The following is a 15,314-nucleotide window of genomic DNA, read 5'->3' as shown; positions in this document are numbered from 1 at the left end:
TCCATGATGAAATTTATATCTCAAGATACTTCTTACACTAAAGGGGTCCCAGAAAAGGTGTTATGGTATTTTCTCATGATACCTAGATTGAAAAGGATATTTAAGTTAGAAGAAAATGCCGAAGACTTGATTTCACACTCCAATCACAAAAGTCAAGATCATATGACGTGTCATCTAATTAATTTAGTAGATTGGGATACAATAAATCATAAGTGATCAACTTTTGCATTAGATCTTAGAAATCTATGACTTAGCCTTGAAATAGATAGATTCAATCCTTTTGGTGACCTTAGTTTTAGATATAGTTATTGTCCGATTATTTTGGTTAATTACAATCTTCCTCCATTGATGTGCATGGCGAAGGAAGATCTTATGTTGATATACCGATTCCAGGCTCAAAGTAACTAGGAAATGATATAGAAGTATACTTGGAACCCCGTGTAGACGAATTAAAGGAGTTGTACATAGGTGTGGAGACATATGATGCATTTAGTAAGCCAATGTTCAATCTAAAGGCTATTTTAATGTGGGCAATCAATGATTTTTCAGCTTTTGGAAATCTAACTGGATGTGTCACAAAAGGTAAATTTGGTTGCCCAATATGTGGTGAAGACAAATGTTCTATGTGACTTAAATATAATAGAAAGTTTGCATACATTAGCCACAGGAGATTCCTTGCTCCTTATCATCCATATTGTTAGAAAAAGAAGTGGTTTAATGTGCAAAAAGAGAAAAAAAATGAAAATCTAGACCTTTAAATGGGATAGAAATTCTCAATATAGTTAAAGACATTGAAAATGACTTAGGTAAAAAAACAAAAGGGTGAGATTATCAATACTACAAAAAAAAAAGAGAAAGGAGTAGAATAGTTCAAAAAAGGTACAACAAGTTCAAATGTGGAAGAAAAAATCAATCCTTTTCAAATTATCATTCTGGAGTGTCTGTTATTTGGCTCTATATTATTTTTCTATTAATGAATTTGTTATATTAATGAACTAGTACTATGAAATGTATTGATGGTTACTTATAGGGGCTCTGATTATGTCATAACTTAGATGTGATACATATTGAAAAGAATATATACGAGAAAATCATAATTACATTATTAAATATGAAGAAAAAAACTAAATATAGTAGCAATGCCAACAAAGATTTGATGCACTTAAAAATTAGATTAGAATTACATGCTCAACAAAAAGGAGAAAACATGTATCACCTACCTACTACACCTTACACAATGTCTAAAAAATAAATGAATGTATTTTGTGTTGGTGCAATCGAGCTCTAGCGTTACAATGCTTGAAAATATACTAATGTATGGTCAGATTGACTAAGGGTTAATATCCAAACAAAATTTGATGTTTGAAAGAGAGAAGTTCAGTCAGGACTAGATGACTAGCAAGGGTAAGTCTTAACCGAAGGATAGGCAGATGAAAAGTCTATTAAGTTACTAGTCCTAACTGGAGATTAGGTAAGAGGAAGTTATAGTGAGTGAAGCTAGACCCTAGTGAGTGAAACTAGGTGGTGGAAGTCCTGGTGAGTGAAATCAGACCCTAGTAAGTGAAACTAGGTGGTGGAAGTCCTGGTGAGTGAAGCCAAAGTCTAGTGAGTGAAGTTAGGTGGTAGAAGTACTAGCGAGTGAAGCTAAATCCTAGTGAGTGAAGGTAGATGGTGAAAGTCCTGGTGAATGAAATCAGATAATGAAAGTCCTAGTGAGTGAAGCTAGGTAGTGAAAGTCCTGGTGAGTGAAATCAGATAATGAAAGTCCTAGTGAGTGAAGCTAGGTAACCCTAGGTACTGAAAAGTTTTGGAGAAATAAACTCCAAGCATGCGTGACCGACTAGTTTCCGGTCGACCGTACACGGTCGACCAAACCAGCGAATCTTGAAAGCCGCTAACACTGTTTTACTTTATTGTTTTATATCTATTATGTTAATTTAGTATTGCAAATAAGTCTTAATAGATTCTGTTGATCAAACACTAAGTAGGACTAGAGATAGTTCAAATAAGTATGGAGGATCAGATGTTTGGCAGGTAAGATTAGGTAAATAACTGGAGGAGAGATCTAATGAGGACGAGTCCTGAAGGGACTTTAGGCGCTGGTCTAGCTTAGATCCATTTTCAAAATCTAACCTAAGACTAGTCCTGGTTTAGAGGATATGATATAATATTATTGTATAATGTGCTAACTCTATTTTATAGGTTACACTTTATTTTTGGACTAATACGTTTTTACAGAGTTAAAAGGTAAAAATTTGCTTCATATGAGCAGTGTCGGAGGCACCTCACAAGTACTTGGAGGTGCCTCACAGATACTTGGAGGCGCCTCACAGATACTTGGAGGTGCCTTGGACCAATCGGAGACGCGTATTAGTGTGTGCACTTATGTGTCAAGACATTTCTTATGTATTTTATGGATAATTATTTTATAAAGAAAAGTATTTATAATTAATTATTTACCTTTCTATACATATATGATTAATGATAAAATCCCACAGATTAATGAGTATATTATTCTAAAAATAGTCCTTGATCGAATATTTATCTAGAGGGGATATTGATATCTAGATAAATACTGAGTATGACTAGGCCGAGATAAACTGAGAGATAAATATCTAAGTTATACTTGGGGTGTCTTGAGTTTAGAGTTACACTTGACACGACCCGCTTAAGAGGAGACCACATATTAAGCATCATTGGTCATTCCTCTTATGAACGAGTGTAACTGATCTTTTGACTTGAGACTTTCATTTATTCTATGCGCGGAGTTGTGCTTTGACGCCGTTAAAAGCAATTTTTAATCGGATTGTGATTGATATGATGGTTGGGTGCATGACAAAGCATAGAGAGAATAGTGTTGAGTTAATAGAGGATTCATCGCTCTTTTGGATTAGGAGTTAACATCCTGATTGCTTGATAAAGATATTAGTGACTCAAAATCCATGACCATGGGAGGAATGATTTATCATTCAAGAGGAGTCTATTATATCTTGGAAATCAAATAAAATAATTAATTTGGTGATGATGCATAATGTACCAAATTAATTAGAATGTAGGCTTAGATGAAGAGATTGAGTTACATAGTAATCAGTTCATGGTGATTTATAGTTTATGACTGATATTAATTTTATTACGTTGGGTGTCTAAAAACTATTGCTAGACAGTTATCTTAGTTTGTATAGATTTACACTGTCTTCGTGTATAAAGCCTAGAATGTCGTACGCATAGCTTGTAGACATGAACATTATTTATAATTAATTATTTTAGTGGATACTAAAATTAATCAATTGATTATTTCAAAATAAGAATTAATTAGATTATTAATTAATTCTGAAATATCAGAAGCTAGTCGAGATCAAGATCAAATATGGATTTATTTGATTCAAAGAAGAGAGAATTCGAATAGTTATAATCATGATGATTAATGGAGAATTCGAAGAGTCATCATAATGAAGGTCATAAATGAAGAATTTATGGAGGTCATATATCTTCATCTTCCTAATTAATGGAGATCATAAATGAAAAATTAATGGAAACCTTAACTCTTCATATTCCTTGGAGGCTATAAGTAGCCATTCTTAGAAAGATTGAAGAAGAATTTTTTTCCTTCTCTCCATTTCTCCCTCGACTTCTTCTTTGCTTTCTTTCATCAGAAGAGATCAGTAGTGCTTCCAAGGCTTTTTGATCCAAGAGGCTAGCACCTAACGGATCGTGCCAAGATCATGATCTAGTGTGCATAGATACTGCTAGAGGAGTCACACGTGGGGCTCTTATCTGTCTGTGAAATCATTCACGTCTATCGAGGACTCGAGCTATATTTTTTTATGTTATTTTGTATAAAACTATATATACCACGAAAAGATCCATGATTTAGTGTATGTCTTCCGCTGCGCTCCGATTCCAACAGCGCCCTCAAGGAGATAAGATTAGCGGATAAAACTTTGTGATGCAAAGGCACCCTGGAGGCGTTGGAGGTGCCTATGAGGCACATTGGAGGCACCTCAGATGTTTTGGATTTTGAGGGATGCCCTAAGGCAATCGTCTTATGGTTTTACTATTTATTTGATAAATATATATATTCACTATTTGAGTGCGCATTCTCTATATGTATGATTGGATCATAAACTCATGTACTGAATGTCCACGATACAATTCATAACATGAGATAACTTGTGATTGTATCACAACTTGTGAGTATCTCTACATGTGCAATTATGAATGTATTGGATATTCCCTAGTTGATGAATTGATGAGTTCGGATATCATTGATTCTGATATACTAGCACGGGTTATACTCCTTGGTTCGGCTAAGCAGCTGTTTCCTCACAGGCTAGAGACATTGAGATGTCGAGAGTTAAACATGAATGATAGTTATGGTAACTAGTTCATTGGAGTGACCTGCTGTAAGACTTCATATAGTTCTCTACATATATAAATATGTCAATGAAGCTCTTACTACAGCTCGAGTGCAAGTTTTCTTCGGCTTAAGGTATACAAGCCACTTTGGTCATGGAGACACATCTTAAGCAAACATCTCATTGAGGTGTGGACCCGGGATGATTGGGTATAAGTCGAAGTGCTCGAAGGTGTTTGGATAGCTCACAGAGGATTCACCGCTCCTTGTGAGGAGACGTGTACCCTATGACAACTCGTTAGGATTATTACTCAAAGTCTTTGGTTAAAGCATCACATGTTAATAGTACAAAACTCTTAGATACATGTCGAAGTAATTTGAATCCGCAGAATGAGGAAATATTACTTGGGCTAGGTGTGACGTACTCAACCTACTGGGGACTGACACATAGACCATGTCCTGAGCCAAGTGGGTATAAGACGAGTGAAAGGAACGAGGCACGACTTACTGTAACTGCTGAAGGGTTTGGAAGTGGTTCCGAGATTAACCTATGATTTTTCGATTAATTGGGAATCATGATATCTACTAGGTACCACTCATGATCGTTCCATAATTAATGGTTAATTATGAAACGACCAACATAACCGGAAACCTATAAAGTCACACGCACTAGAGTTTATCTGAGAAACATAAAACGAGTTTGAGAATTAGATTCTCAGATCGAAAGAGATTAAGTCTGGTTGGACCAAACGAAAGGCAAATATGGAATCAGAATGGTGTAACTGAAGCGCAAATAAGTCACGTCTTTTGAAGACGAGTTGGACTCTCTTTTGTTTAATTATAAATCAAATTGATTTGGTTTAATTAAAAGTGGCTCTTGGTTTTGAGTCAAGATGGTTTGGTTTTAAACCAAACTTAAGGCTATTGAGATCTAAATTTAATTATATATATATATATATAAGGTAAAAATATATATGGAAATATATATTGAGATATAAATATGTAGAGAGAGATATATTTATACATGTATATATTGAGAGTGTGAGAGAGAGAGAGAGAGAGAGATAGAGAGAGAGGGAGGGGTGAAAAAAATAACGTAACAAAAAAGAAAAAAAAAAGTGTTACGTTTTTTTTCCGTTTTTCTTTTCTTCTCTCCCCCTCTCTCGTGTTCTGACGCCGCCGAACACAAGGCAAAAAGGGGTTCGCCCCTTCTGGTGTGCCGCCGTCCACGAAGAGGAGGCCAGCCCGCCGGCAGTCTCGGCGCCGACATCCAGCACCTGTTCCCGCTGACCACAAGAAGATGAGATCTCCTTGTGTCGTCGCCGCCCAAAAAGGAATCCGCCGGTGCCGCCACCCAAGTCCAACATGAACAGCAACTCCAAATTGTGTCCACGTTGCTGACCAACGTTGCAGAAAGGCTGCTGTTCACCTGCCACAAAGTTGCTGCTCTGTTTCGGCAAAAACTACTGGTCGCCGGCAGCAATAGTTGCTGCCGTCCCAGCTTGAAAAATGCTGGAATTATGGCTATTCCGACAAGCCCAGGTACTGTTCTGGGCAGCAATTGTTGCTGCCGGAACAATGCCATTGCCGGATCTGCTGACCCTCGCCAGCAGCAGGTTTATAGCCCCGGACAAGGGTGTTATCATTGTCGTTCATCTCGATTTGTATCGTCTTTTAGCTGTCGGGTATAAATCGGACCGTGATCTCTCTCTCGGATTGAACCGTCTCCCACCTTTGACTAGTATCAAAGCGGAGACATAACTTGGACTTATTGAAGTTGTCTCGAAGATAGCTTGGCATAGATACAAGTAGAGGCGAGGCTTCTGAGCGTCGCTTGGTTGATTTCCTTCCCACTCTAGATCATCCGATGAAATCTTCTACGCATTATCCGTCATGTATACCTAGCATAAATTTACTTTCCGTAAAATTTTAATTATGCGATCATGTCTGATATATTGTATCCTTGTATGTGTGTCGTGTGTGTGATGTAATAATTAGGAATTATTATTATTTTTATTTCTTGCTGCGCATGTTTACGAAACGTGTTTTAGCACGCACCCGCATCGGACATATCCCAACAAGAGGTGCCTCAGAGGTGTATTGGAGGCGTCTCAGAGCTTAGATGCGCTCTTGCCCAGATAGAAACCAAGTTGGTGGAGGTGATAGAGTCCGAGAGTTTGGGGATCATTTTTGAGCTTAAAGGTGCCTCAGATGAACTTGGAGGCACCTTTAACACTCTTTAAAAGAGCTATTTGACCAGCATTTGATATAGAACTGAATTACAAGCTTCAACGACTCTTCTACTGCTTTGACTACATGCTTCCACTGCGTTATTGCTCTAAGACATCTGACCGCTGCCGTCGAACCGACACTGACACACTAGCCCGTTCAGATTCTATATTTCTAAAGTATCAATAACGATTTAATATTCTTGTACATCTTTCATACTTGCAAAAATGGAAGTGTAGGTTGTTACACTTCCTCATTTTTCATACTTGTATTTGATTTCCTCATCCAACGGTTCCGAAAGAGGTTTATAGTGGATTGTTCATCGATAGAGTCTGAGTTATTGTGTCTTGGAGTAAGAGTCATCGAAAGTTCCAAATCAAGTAACTCATTGTGTTCAAATTCTATTTTTCTTTACTTAATTATTTTAGTTTTCCCGTTGCACACTTGTATTTCAAAAAGATGATCGTTTTTAAAATACACGTGATTCACACCCTTTCACGTGTACACAGATCATATATTTTGCTCTAGGTTGAAGAAGATAAAGTTACCAGATGACTATAACTCACATATTGGTAATTATATATCTTTAGAAGAGTGTAAGCTTATTGGATTGAAATCTCATGATTGCCATATTTTAATGCAACAATTGCTATTAGTTGCATTGAGATATCTTTTGCCGAAAGATCCATCATAAGTGTGAAGTATATAGGTTTTTCATCGAGTTTTCACGCCGCATTCGACCTACTTCTGCATGCATGATTCATGATATCTTGATTTAATGCTTCTTTATAATGATTTTCTACTCCTAGATACTACTTCCATGTAATTTTGATGATAGGGGCGAAGGTTGAAGTGAAATGGGGAGTTAAAGACTAAGAGAGGAAGCTCCCACAACCGATACGAGTAGCCTGTGTCTAGCGGCATGGGTCGTGCCCGAATGGGTATCCCCGCCACAGTGGCCCGTGCTAGACTCGGCCTCCTCATCACGGTCACTCGTGCCTCACTCGGGAGCCTTGCCACGACCCGCTCGTCTCCAACAGCATAGGTCATGCCTAGTTCTGCTACCTCACCATGGTCGCTCATGCCCTATAGAACTGAACTTTCATGCGCAACATGGGCACCCATGCTCAGTGGCATGGGTTGTGTTGTGTTGGATCAAAAAGAACGCTAGAGGGGGTGGGGGTGAATAGCGATCATTGAAAAATCGTTATCGAGTCAAAGTACGCAGTGGAAAATAATAATGAAAACAACGCTAACACACCAAGTTTTACTTGGTTCGGAGCCTTTGTCAACTTCTACTCCAAGACCCGCAAGTGAGAGTACTTTCGTTGGGCAATCTACTAATAGTTCGTAAAACAGTTACACAATAAGTACAAGAATTATAAAATAAAATTACCAACAATAAGGAAAAAAAACTGAGTCGCAGTTTGTCAGAGAAGCTTCACAGCATCGTAGGAGCATCTTTGGAGCAGCGCGCAAGAAAGCAGTTGCAGAGAGAAGTTATTATTGTGCTCCTGGTGGAAGGCTGCTTATATAGGCAGTTCTGGGTGCCCGGACCACTTCTGGGTGCCCGGACCACTCTGGGCGTCCGAATCCCTTCCGGGCGCCCGACTAACTTTTCCAGCAGCCTTTATTTCCTACAAAATGAAGTTAGTCCAAGACAATGAAACTTATATTACCTTGTAAAACAAGTGTTAGCACAATTATAGTCAAGAGTAGTAATTAGATTCTGTCTCCTCGAGACCAGAATCTAGTCAAGATCTCAACTTAGATTTCCCAAATGGATCTAAGTTGGATCGACGCCTACTGTTTCCTCAAACGGGGAACGTGTCCTCACCAAGCCACTCTCCTCTAGTGACTTACCTTAACTTATCACTTTGCCAGACATTCGGTCAGCCCGTCGACCTGTCTGGACTTCGTGCTAGATATCCGATCAGTCTGTCGACCTATCTGGACTTCATACCAGCTATCCAGTCAGTCCGTCGACCTAGTTGGATTTCTTGCCAGATATTTGGTCAGCCCGTTGACGTATCTGGATTTCTACTGCACACTTAGTTAAATCATTAGATCATATTAAACCTAACTTAACTTACTTTGTCATTCATCAAAACTGAGTTAAACCGTTAGTGCAACCTGTACCAAAAATCTCCCCCTTTTTGATGCAATGACAACTTGGGTCGAGTTAGGAAAAAATAATATGCAAAAATAAATGACATGGTTTTTAAGTTAGTCTTGTTTTGATGTTATACTTGGTATTTTGCTAACTTAATCCTAAATTAATCCACCTAACCCTCCCCCTTTGATATTCATAAAGAAAAAGATAATACATAGAAAAAAAAAATTGGCTAAGTAAAGGAACCAAAAAAAAAATTGACAATAGAAAATTTTCAGGATTACTTGGGAGAGTTTTAAAATAGCTTAGAAAATAAGTTAATTAACTTGAAAAGAATCTTTAAAGGCATCTTGTAAAGTGATTTTTAAAAACTTTATGTCAGGATTTTCAAAAATAAGGTGATTTTGAAATTATTTTCTAAATCTACACAGTTTTCAAAATATAAGATTTCCAAAAGAAAACTTTTTGTACAAATAACTTTAAGGTTAGAAAATTTAAAATTATTTTTCAAAATAAAAACAAGAAATATTTTGAAAATATCTAGGTTTTTTTAAGATAACTTTTGAAAAAAATTGAACACCTTTCTTTTCAAAAATATCTTTTAAAGTAATATTTCAAAAACTTAAATAGTGGTCAAACTGATTTACAAAGCTATCATTTAAAACACTAAGGGTGATAAAGTTGAAGTGTTTACAAATTTTACAAATTTTTAAAATAATTTTTAAGTTATTAATCCTCCCTCTGAACTTGACATTATTTTAAAATAGACAACTAAAAAAAATTTCCTTAACTGTCTAACCCTTAGTTACTTACTAACTATCAGAAAATAGCAGTTTTCAATTGGTTAGTCAAGTTAACTTAATTTATCCAGTTAGTATTTAACTAAGCTGAAAGACTTAATCTAATTACTGTTAGTTTGGTATTTAATGTCTAGACTTGTATTGATAGACTAATATAAGCATCATAAGTCCAGACAATCTGCATATGCATCTCACATCTTTCTATGTTTAGCAATACACAAACAAGGTAGTCCTAGTGTATTGGTGAGATGCTCAAATCCTAGATCTATAGGAGCAAGCTTTCTAAGGGTTTGATCTAGACTAAGGCTAAAAGTAATTTTGAAAATTCTAAAAATAAGGGAATTTTTGAGAAAAGTAAATAAAGAATTTTACCCTAGAATTTTAAAAATAATTTTTGAAAGTAATTTTGAAATTAAGAGTCCTAGTCTATTAAGCATATTTCTAATTGTAACAAATAAACTGAGAAAAATTGACTGTAAATAGTAAGTCAAAAATGTACAATGCATAGAAACAATAATCAAGGCAAATACAAGTAGACAATAGTGACCTAATCTACTGTGATGATGAGGAGGGTGGTCCGAAACCCAGAGAGCGCAACATCTCTATCATCTTAGTGTGATAAGTTCGGTCATCCTCGCAAGAGCTGGATAGGTCCCGTCGAAGATCGGAGACATCCTGTCGCATGTCCCATCCAAGATCAGAAATCTCCTGCCACATGTCCCATCGAAGATCGGTGGCATCCTGCCAAAGGCTAATCACAGCTGACTCAAGGCCGGTAACTTGATCGGCTAGACTACGAGGGGCGGGACGTGATGCAGGGGGATCGCCAAAAAGCGCAACCATGAACTCATCCACCCCTGCCTCCTCCCCCTCGGCATCTAGCCGTGGCTAAACATCCAGGTCAGGCTGGTGCTGGGCCCCCTCCGCCAGGATAAGACATCCTCATCATCTGCATGAATACCACCTAAAGAAAAGTTCCTAGATCCTACCATGTTAAACTCAATTAGGGCTCTGACGTCACCTCTGGTGACATCAATACCTAAAGAGGCAATGTATGCGGTCAAGATGTGGCAGAAGGGCAGGTGAACTCGTCTGCTGGTGATGAGTCTAGCTAAGTAAAGAATGACATGAAAAATATGTAAACTAATATCTATATCTAATCTATGACAGAAGACATACAATAAAAATGAGTGAAAGGGACGCATCATCGCAACGTCGCAAGTGGTCAACGACAAAATGCAAGAGACTAAGATCCTATAAAGGGCATAGTCATGGACTCTAAGGGAGACTGGCCTAAATAAGGTAACTGTGGGTACTCGCTCTCCCTCTAAAAAATATGAATAGATTGTATCAAGTGTAATGTGCGAGTATGGATCACCAAATGGTAGATCCCTTAGGGGATAATACTGAAAAGTGTATGCCAATGGACGTTATCCTAGAAAGGTCTGGATGATAGTGGGGGATAGCGTGATATCAGTACCAGCTACCCTAGTGGTGTATGTAAGGTCATCTATTGCAACTAGGTTGTTATATAGTTCAGCACATAAACCTATGTTAACTGAACTGGTACAGTAAACCAAACGCCGCAAACTGTAGTAGGCAATGACATCTAAAGTAGGAAAACATGAACGCATAAAGAACTGTCTATCTAGACACCTAGTCCATATAGGCATATAGGTAGTGGTGGCAAATCTAATCCTAAGTTCCTCAGTAGGAAACCTAGGGTCAGTACTATCAATAAAGGACCCAACACCAAGTTTAGAATGTTTCCTAATTTATCAAAGAAAACTAAACTAAGCATAAAATATTAAAATAAAACAATTTAAAAAATTTAGGAAAGGAAAGAAAATTTATCGACACATCGTTAAAAATACTAGAATTGACAATCTCGGTTGTTCTGCAACGGCGTAGTAACCGGAGGAAGAGGAAAAAATTTAAAATTTTATTCCCTTTGCATTAAAGCTCGGTGAAGTCCTTTTTAAAAAAGAAAGCTAGAGGTGCAAGGCTTTGGGGGCGCCCCTGCCACCCCTTTTATAGGGCAGTTCGGGTGCCTGGAGCGGTACGGGGTGCCCGGAGCATGTTCCGGGCACCCGGAGTCGAATACCAAGGGCGCCCGCCCCTAGTTGCTGACCTTTTAATTTAAGTTTAAATTAAATTTTAAGTTTATTTGAATTTTAAATTAATTTGATTCGAATATTTAAGTTAATTTAATTTTAAGTTAATTTAATTTAAGATAATTTAAGTCAATTTAAGTTAATTTAAGTCAATTTAAGTTAATTTAGGTTTGATTTAATTTAGATTTTAAGTTAATTTAATTAAGTTAGTTTTTAATTTTAATTTTAATTTTAATTTTAGATTAAGTTAAGTTTTAGTTAAGTTAATTTTTAATTTAAATCAAGTTAAGTTTTAGTTAAGTTAATTTTTAATTTTTAATTAAGTTAATTTTAAGTTTAAGGTTAATTTAATTTTTAAGTTTAAGTTAAGTTTAATTTAATTTTTTAAGTTTAAGTTAAGTTTAATTTAATTTTTAAGTTTAAGTTAAATTTAATTTAATTTTTTAAGTTTAAGTTAAGTTTAAGCTAATTTTTAAGTTAAATTTAATTTAATTTTTAAGTTTAATTTAATTTATTATTAAGTTTAATTTAATTTTAATTTTTAAGTTTAAGTTTAATTTAATTTTTAAGTTTAAATATTTTATCTTAGTTATCTCACCCGATCTATATTTTCAATCAGAGAATCCTATGATTTTGTGAGATGAATTAAATTCAATTTCAGAGTTGGGTTTAACTTTGTGTTAAATTCAAGTTTAGGTTTGGGATTAGTATATAAGCATTTTTTGGATAAATTTATGAGCTATGGTGAGTCACCTGAACATCATTAGAGTAACCTGAACATCATTAGAGTAACCATGTCTTCGAGGTTTTCCAAATAGTCCTATTTACTAAGCTTAGTACAAAATCTTGGTCTAACTAGTTAGGATCAGTAAGGGGTAGCTTCAGTTAGTTCTACTAAGTCAAATACACCAAGTCGAAGTCATCTTCCTAGACATGCATAGACAGAGTTTCCCTAACTTACTATCATCCAAAACTTCACCAGTACCGTAGGTCAAGTTAAACTTTTTGTCCCATTTTACTCTAATCTTAATTACTCTGTCGGGTAGGTTATTTTTGGAGGTACCAACTAATTTGGAGCCTCCCCCTGAATTATTGATTTGTATTTCTTAAGCTTTGGTTTTGGGTTTATGTCAATTACTTTTGTAATTATAATAGACTTGATGATAGTTTGAGTTTGAGTTGGTTCTGTAGTTCTTTCTATAATTTATCTTTGGTTTAATTGATTTAGTTTTATGTTTTGGACTTTGATTTGGGTTATTTGATTTTACATAATATATTTTGTTTTGAGGTATATAGTATTGGTTAATTTTGTTGCCGTGGTTAACACTAACGGTCTAACTCAGGTTTTGATGAATGACAAAGTAGGTTAAGTTAGTTCGTTGTGATCTAACACTTTAACGAAATGTGCAGAGAAGCCTAGCTAGGTCAATGGGCCAACTGAATAGCTGGAATGAAGTCCAGACAGGTCAACGGGCTAATCGGATGTCTGACATGAAGTCTAGCTAGGTCGACGGGCTGACTGATAGCGGCACGAAGTCCAGACAAGTCGACGGGCTGACCGGTGTCTGGCACGAAGTCCAGCTAGGTCGATAAGCTGACTTGATAGCTGACACGAAGTTCAGACGGGTCGACGGGCTGACCGGACGTATGGCAGGTAAGTTAAGGTAAGTCACTGGAGAGGAGTGACTTGGTGAGGATGTGTTCCCAGTTAGGGAACTTAGGCATCGATCCAACTTAAAACCATTTCGGGAATCTAAGTTGAGATTGTGACTAGATTCTGATCTCGATGAGAGGGAATCTAATTATTAACTTGTTTTATTATATTTGTGTTAACTTTTGTTTTTCAGAGTAGTTTAATCTTTATTTTGCCTTGGACTAACATTTTCTTGTAGGAAAAGGAATTTCTGGAAAATGGTGGTCCAGGCGCCCGAAGGGATCCAAGCGCTTGGAAGGCAAAAACTTATCCTGTCATAGATATGGAGCGCTTTGATTGGTCGAGCCTACGTCATGGTCCGAGCGCCCGGAAGGCATCCGGGAGCCCGGAGCACTCCTATATAAGGAGCCTACCTCCAGAGTTGAAATACAACAACTTTTTCCTACGATTGCTCCATTGCGCACTGCTCCTACGACGCTACGAGGCTGCTCCGACAACCTACGATTTGAGATTATTATTTTTTCTGTTGTCAGTATTTCATTCTTGTACTTAATTTTGTAATCAATTTTTGAACTGCTAGTGAATTGCCCAACGAAAGCACTCGACGAGTGCGAACCTTGGAGTTGGATTCGACGAAGGCTCCGAACCAAGTAAAACTTGTTCGTGTTAGCGTTGTGTTTTGTCTTTCCTTTCTACTGCTTACTCTATTTTGATAACGAATTTTCAATCTCTATTCACCCCCCCTCTAGTGACTTCTACGATCCAACAAGTGGCATCAGAGCAAGTACCGCTCTGATTTGGTGCAACCACCAATCAGACAAAGGGAGTGAAATTCTTTTTCTTTTCTTTTCGATTTTAAGTTTTACGATATAATCCAAACTAGTATCATTACCTTTTTGGAAAAAAAAATTCGTAGCAATTAAGCTGAACTGGTGCAACACTAATTCCGTTTCAGTTTTTTTTTACTTCCGCACTACTAATCCAAGACCTAGTCTTGGGATTTTTTTTTCTTGTTTCCTTGTGTGCAAGATCAATGTCTCAACTCGAAGGTTTCAGCACAGCTCGCCCCCCTCTGTTCAATGGTGATGACTTCCCCTACTGGAAGAAACGAATGGAGGTCTACTTAAAGACCAACTTCGACCGGTGGTTCAGCATCACTCGTGGCTACAAGGCGCCTGCTGACAACTCCGGAAATCCATTGGACCCGAAACAGTGGAATCCGAACATGAAGAAAAAAACCCAGAAGGATTTCAAAGCACTCAACACACTGCAATGTGGGCTGACGAAGGAAGAACTGAACCGAGTGGGACCACACCAAAACACAAAAGAACTATGGGACAAGCTCGTCGAACTACACGAGGAAACCAGCAACGCCAAGGTAACTAAATGAGACCTTCTTTTAAATAAATTATTTAATATTAAAATGCAGGAAGGAGAATCCGCGAGTCAGCTCCACGCGAGGATCAAAGACATCCTCAACGGACTTCATGCTATCGACCACAAATGGAGAACCGCAATTTAATTAGGTACTGTAACGATCCACCTTCTACTAACCAGGCTATAAGGTCGGACCGTCACAATATGCTGTGCTAAGCTATATCCATGACCATCACTAAGTCTAGGTGCGGAAGCTGTACTAATTAAAACTTGGCTAAACTATTATCATTTCTTTATTCTATACGTGCTAAGGGGTGTAATCAACCTATTCATGTCATATATTACGTTCCCCATGGTCAAGGAACTGGAATAAGGGGTTTCCCACTGCTATCAGGCTTCCCAATCGATCGGTGGATCGATTGGAATGGTCTAATCGATCCAGTGATCGACCCAGCATGCTACTGTATGCGGAACTTAGATTGGATCGATCCAGTGATCGATTCAGCACGCTACTGTGCTCGGGCAATATTCTGGATCGATCGGCTGATCGATCCAGACTGGCCAATCGATCCAGTGATCGATCCCAGGGCTTTCTGTTTGCGACCGAAGGCATCTGGATCGATCGGCTGATCGATCCAAGAGCTTACTGTTCGCGGTACGAACTTCTCAATCG

Source organism: Zingiber officinale, chromosome 6B (genome assembly GCF_018446385.1).
Source record: "Zingiber officinale cultivar Zhangliang chromosome 6B, Zo_v1.1, whole genome shotgun sequence".
In the NCBI taxonomy this organism is placed as follows: domain Eukaryota; kingdom Viridiplantae; phylum Streptophyta; class Magnoliopsida; order Zingiberales; family Zingiberaceae; genus Zingiber; species Zingiber officinale.
This window is presented reverse-complemented; position numbering follows the sequence as displayed.